This window comes from Dendropsophus ebraccatus, chromosome 1, assembly GCF_027789765.1.
Source record: "Dendropsophus ebraccatus isolate aDenEbr1 chromosome 1, aDenEbr1.pat, whole genome shotgun sequence".
Classification (NCBI taxonomy): domain Eukaryota; kingdom Metazoa; phylum Chordata; class Amphibia; order Anura; family Hylidae; genus Dendropsophus; species Dendropsophus ebraccatus.
The window spans coordinates 226,460,493-226,465,492 of record NC_091454.1 but is presented as its reverse complement, the minus strand read 5'-3'; the positions used below and the strand labels follow the sequence as shown (position 1 = coordinate 226,465,492).

The window sequence follows — 5,000 nt, the reverse complement described above, 5'->3', positions numbered from 1 at the left end:
GTCTCTTTGGAGGCGTGGGTTTGAATCCCACCGCTGCCAAAGCATGCATTAGTTTTTTCTGTCACATGCTCCTCCCTATGGATCCCATAACCATTAAGGGTCTTTTACGCGGGCCGATAATCGTCCAGAAAAATCGTTGAATCGTTCGAATTTAAGCAATCATTTTCTAATGAAAAAGCGTCAAGTATTAAAGGACAAAGTAAAAATGGTTGGTATGTCATTGATCGCCCCTTTTGAGGTGAACTCAAAATCATGGCTTGTCGTCCGCTAAACGAGCGCTTAAACAATTTATCTGTGCGCGTAACAAGACTGTCCCAGCAATTTAGACATGGTTCTTTAGGGCAAGTCCAACATTCCTTCCTCCACAGTTCCCTGGTCGGCATTTTCTCCTGCCCCAGTGGTGTGGCTCTACTTAGGGGGAAAGTGGCCATGTTTTTGTAGCGCTGGATAACCCCTTTAAACGCCCCCTTTCCCCGACCTGCTCTGTCAAGAGAAAGGGAGAAAAGACTTAAGAACCCACCGAGATTTGAACTCGGATCGCTGGATTCAGAGTCCAGAGTGCTAACCATTACACCATGGAACCCTTGACAGCAAAGAAGCAGAAAAATGCCGAAACAGGGACATTTAATGGTTGACCCCCTCCTGTATGGAGTGTGTGCACACAGTATATGAAGTAAACTAAATTCTGTAGCCACTGCTGAGGAAAGGATCCGGCAGACTCGGCTTCCACGGAGAATTGCCGGCCGCAGAAAGGACTGAGCCCTGAGAAGACTCAAGGTTCCACGCTTGCAGCAGGTAGCGTGGCCGAGCAATCTAAGGTGCTGCATTAAGGCTCCAGTCTCTTCGGGGGCGTGGGTTCGAATCCCACCGCTGCCAGAGCATGTTTTTGTTTTCTGTCATATGCTGCTTCAGCCCACTCGCCACGGCCAGAAAATTCGGCCCGGTTTTTCATAGAGCTTTAAAAATCCCAAGCAGGGTCTTTATTTGGTTGACTCCTCCCGTGTGGAGTGTGTGCACACAGTATATGAAGTGAACCTATTTCTGTAGCCACTGCTGAGGAAAGGATTGGGCTGACTTAGCTTCCACAGGGAGTCGCCAGCCACAGAAAGGTCTGAGCCCCGAGGAGGCGCAATGCGCTCAGCCTTGCAGCCGGTAGCGTGGCCGAGCGGTCTAAGGCGCTGGATTTAGGCTCCAGTCTCTTTGGAGGCGTGGGTTTGAATCCCACCGCTGCCAAAGCATGCATTAGTTTTTCTGTCACATGCTCCTCCCTATGGATCCCATAACCATTAAGGGTCTTTTACGCGGGCCGATAATCGTCCAGAAAAATCGTTGAATCGTTCGAATTTAAGCAATCATTTTCTAATGAAAAAGCGTCAAGTATTAAAGGACAAAGTAAAAATGGTTGGTATGTCATTGATCGCCCCTTTTGAGGTGAACTCAAAATCATGGCTTGTCGTCCGCTAAACGAGCGCTTAAACAATTTATCTGTGCGCGTAACAAGACTGTCCCAGCAATTTAGACATGGTTCTTTAGGGCAAGTCCAACATTCCTTCCTCCACAGTTCCCTGGTCGGCATTTTCTCCTGCCCCAGTGGTGTGGCTCTACTTAGGGGGAAAGTGGCCATGTTTTTGTAGCGCTGGATAACCCCTTTAAACCCCCCCTTCCCCCGACCTGCTCTGTCGAGAGAAAGGGAGAAAAGACTTAAGGTCCCACCGAGATTTGAACTCGGATCGCTGGATTCAGAGTCCAGAGTGCTAACCATTACACCATGGAACCCTTGACAGCAAAGAAGCAGAAAAATGCTGAAAAAGGGACATTTAATGGTTGACCCCCCCCCTCCTGTATGGAGTGTGTGCACACAGTATATGAAGTAAACTAAATTCTGTAGCCACTGCTGAGGAAAGGATCCGGCTGACTCGGCTTCCACGGGGAATTGCCGGCCGCAGAAAGGACTGAGCCCTGAGAAGACGCAAGGTGCCACGCTTGCAGCAGGTAGTGTGGCCGAGCGGTCTAAGGCGCTGGATTAAGGCTCCAGTCTCTTCGGGGGCGTGGGTTCGAATCCCACCGCTGCCAGAGCATGTTTTTGTTTTCTGTCATATGCTGCTTCAGCCCACTCGCCCACGGCCAGAAAATTCGGCCCGGTTTTTCATAGAGCTTTAAAAATCCAAGCAGGGTCTTTATTTGGTTGACTCCTCCGTGTGGAGTGTGTGCACACAGTATATGAAGTGAACCTATTTCTGTAGCCACTGCTGAGGAAAGGATTGGGCTGACTTAGCTTCCACAGGGAGTCGCCAGCAACAGAAAGGTCTGAGCCCCGAGGAGGCGCAATGCGCTCAGCCTTGCAGCCGGTAGCGTGGCCGAGCGGTCTAAGGCGCTGGATTTAGGCTCCAGTCTCTTTGGAGGCGTGGGTTCGAATCCCACCGCTGCCAAAGCATGCATTAGTTTTTCTGTCACATGCTCCTCCCTATGGATCCCATAACCTTTAAGGGTCTTTTACGCGGGCCGATAATCGTCCAGAAAAATCGTTGAATCGTTCGAATTTAAGCAATCATTTTCTAATGAAAAGCGTCAAGTATTAAAGGACAAAGTAAAAATGGTTGGTATGTCATTGATCGCCCCTTTTGAGCTGAACTCAAAATCATGGCTTGTCGTCCGCTAAACGAGCGCTTAAACAATTTATCTGTGCGCGTAACAAGACTGTCCCAGCAATTTAGACATGGTTCTTTAGGGCAAGTCCAACATTCCTTCCTCCACGGTTCCCTGGTCGGCATTTTCTCCTGCCCCAGTGGTGTGGCTCTACTTAGGGGGAAAGTGGCCATGTTTTTGTAGCGCTGGATAACCCCTTTAAACGCCCCCTTCCCCCGACCTGCTCTGTCAAGAGAAAGGGAGAAAAGACTTAAGAACCCACCGAGATTTGAACTCGGATCGCTGGATTCAGAGTCCAGAGTGCTAACCATTACACCATGGAACCCTTGACAGCAAAGAAGCAGAAAAATGCCGAAACAGGGACATTTAATGGTTGACCCCCTCCTGTATGGAGTGTGTGCACACAGTATATGAAGTAAACTAAATTCTGTAGCCACTGCTGAGGAAAGGATCCGGCAGACTCGGCTTCCACGGAGAATTGCCGGCCGCAGAAAGGACTGAGCCCTGAGAAGACTCAAGGTTCCACGCTTGCAGCAGGTAGCGTGGCCGAGCAATCTAAGGTGCTGCATTAAGGCTCCAGTCTCTTCGGGGGCGTGGGTTCGAATCCCACCGCTGCCAGAGCATGTTTTTGTTTTCTGTCATATGCTGCTTCAGCCCACTCGCCACGGCCAGAAAATTCGGCCCCGGTTTTTCATAGAGCTTTAAAAATCCCAAGCAGGGTCTTTATTTGGTTGACTCCTCCCGTGTGGAGTGTGTGCACACAGTATATGAAGTGAACCTATTTCTGTAGCCACTGCTGAGGAAAGGATTGGGCTGACTTAGCTTCCACAGGGAGTCGCCAGCCACAGAAAGGTTCTGAGCCCCGAGGAGGCGCAATGCGCTCAGCCTTGCAGCCGGTAGCGTGGCCGAGCGGTCTAAGGCGCTGGATTTAGGCTCCAGTCTCTTTGGAGGCGTGGGTTTGAATCCCACCGCTGCCAAAGCATGCATTAGTTTTTCTGTCACATGCTCCTCCCTATGGATCCCATAACCATTAAGGGTCTTTTACGCGGGCCGATAATCGTCCAGAAAAATCGTTGAATCGTTCGAATTTAAGCAATCATTTTCTAATGAAAAAGCGTCAAGTATTAAAGGACAAAGTAAAATGGTTGGTATGTCATTGATCGCCCCTTTTGAGGTGAACTCAAAATCATGGCTTGTCGTCCGCTAAACGAGCGCTTAAACAATTTATCTGTGCGCGTAACAAGACTGTCCCAGCAATTTAGACATGGTTCTTTAGGGCAAGTCCAACATTCCTTCCTCCACAGTTCCCTGGTCGGCATTTTCTCCTGCCCCAGTGGTGTGGCTCTACTTAGGGGGAAAGTGGCCATGTTTTTGTAGCGCTGGGATAACCCCTTTAAACCCCCCCTTCCCCCGACCTGCTCTGTCGAGAGAAAGGGAGAAAAGACTTAAGGTCCCACCGAGATTTGAACTCGGATCGCTGGATTCAGAGTCCAGAGTGCTAACCATTACACCATGGAACCCTTGACAGCAAAGAAGCAGAAAAATGCTGAAAAAGGGACATTTAATGGTTGACCCCCCCCTCCTGTATGGAGTGTGTGCACACAGTATATGAAGTAAACTAAATTCTGTAGCCACTGCTGAGGAAAGGATCCGGCTGACTCGGCTTCCACGGGGAATTGCCGGCCGCAGAAAGGACTGAGCCCTGAGAAGACGCAAGGTGCCACGCTTGCAGCAGGTAGTGTGGCCGAGCGGTCTAAGGCGCCGGATTAAGGCTCCAGTCTCTTCGGGGGCGTGGGTTCGAATCCCACCGCTGCCAGGAGCATGTTTTTGTTTTTCTGTCATATGCTGCTTCAGCCCACTCGCCACGGCCAGAAAATTCGGCCCGGTTTTTCATAGAGCTTTAAAAATCCCAAGCAGGGTCTTTATTTGGTTGACTCCTCCCGTGTGGAGTGTGTGCACACAGTATATGAAGTGAACCTATTTCTGTAGCCACTGCTGAGGAAAGGATTGGGCTGACTTAGCTTCCACAGGGAGTCGCCAGCAACAGAAAGGTCTGAGCCCCGAGGAGGCGCAATGCGCTCAGCCTTGCAGCCGGTAGCGTGGCCGAGCGGTCTAAGGCGCTGGATTTAGGCTCCAGTCTCTTTGGAGGCGTGGGTTCGAATCCCACCGCTGCCAAAGCATGCATTAGTTTTTCTGTCACATGCTCCTCCCTATGGATCCATAACCTTTAAGGGTCTTTACGCGGGCCGATAATCGTCCAGAAAAATCGTTGAATCGTTCGAATTTAAGCAATCATTTTCTAATGAAAAAGCGTCAAGTATTAAAGGACAAAGTAAAAATGGTTGGTATGTCAT

At 49.9% G+C, this 5,000-nt stretch overlaps 11 non-coding genes across 11 annotated transcripts in view; 7 read left to right on the top strand and 4 right to left on the bottom strand.

Annotated features, from left to right (window-relative positions):
• The window catches only part of TRNAL-UAG (transfer RNA leucine (anticodon UAG)), an 82-nt gene extending 43 nt beyond the window's left edge, over nucleotides 1-39 (top strand). The window contains exon 1 of the tRNA in view: nucleotides 1-39. This exon is cut by the window's left edge and continues 43 nt beyond it. This is a non-coding gene — a tRNA (tRNA-Leu).
• Nucleotides 40-511: 472 nt separating this feature from the next.
• On the bottom strand, nucleotides 512-583 carry TRNAQ-CUG (transfer RNA glutamine (anticodon CUG)). The gene has a single exon. It is a non-coding gene; the product is annotated as a tRNA-Gln (tRNA).
• A 568-nt stretch (nucleotides 584-1,151) lies between these two features.
• On the top strand, nucleotides 1,152-1,233 carry TRNAL-UAG (transfer RNA leucine (anticodon UAG)). The gene has a single exon. It is a non-coding gene; the product is annotated as a tRNA-Leu (tRNA).
• Nucleotides 1,234-1,704: 471 nt separating this feature from the next.
• On the bottom strand, nucleotides 1,705-1,776 carry TRNAQ-CUG (transfer RNA glutamine (anticodon CUG)). Its single transcript has one exon. It is a non-coding gene; the product is annotated as a tRNA-Gln (tRNA).
• A 215-nt stretch (nucleotides 1,777-1,991) lies between these two features.
• On the top strand, nucleotides 1,992-2,073 carry TRNAL-AAG (transfer RNA leucine (anticodon AAG)). The gene has a single exon. It is a non-coding gene; the product is annotated as a tRNA-Leu (tRNA).
• Nucleotides 2,074-2,347: 274 nt separating this feature from the next.
• Nucleotides 2,348-2,429, top strand: TRNAL-UAG (transfer RNA leucine (anticodon UAG)). The gene has a single exon. It is a non-coding gene; the product is annotated as a tRNA-Leu (tRNA).
• Nucleotides 2,430-2,899: 470 nt separating this feature from the next.
• Nucleotides 2,900-2,971, bottom strand: TRNAQ-CUG (transfer RNA glutamine (anticodon CUG)). The gene has a single exon. It is a non-coding gene; the product is annotated as a tRNA-Gln (tRNA).
• A 570-nt stretch (nucleotides 2,972-3,541) lies between these two features.
• TRNAL-UAG (transfer RNA leucine (anticodon UAG)) lies at nucleotides 3,542-3,623 on the top strand. The gene has a single exon. It is a non-coding gene; the product is annotated as a tRNA-Leu (tRNA).
• A 471-nt stretch (nucleotides 3,624-4,094) lies between these two features.
• On the bottom strand, nucleotides 4,095-4,166 carry TRNAQ-CUG (transfer RNA glutamine (anticodon CUG)). Its single transcript has one exon. It is a non-coding gene; the product is annotated as a tRNA-Gln (tRNA).
• A 214-nt stretch (nucleotides 4,167-4,380) lies between these two features.
• On the top strand, nucleotides 4,381-4,462 carry TRNAL-AAG (transfer RNA leucine (anticodon AAG)). Its single transcript has one exon. It is a non-coding gene; the product is annotated as a tRNA-Leu (tRNA).
• A 277-nt stretch (nucleotides 4,463-4,739) lies between these two features.
• On the top strand, nucleotides 4,740-4,821 carry TRNAL-UAG (transfer RNA leucine (anticodon UAG)). Its single transcript has one exon. It is a non-coding gene; the product is annotated as a tRNA-Leu (tRNA).
• Nucleotides 4,822-5,000: the final 179 nt, after the last annotated feature.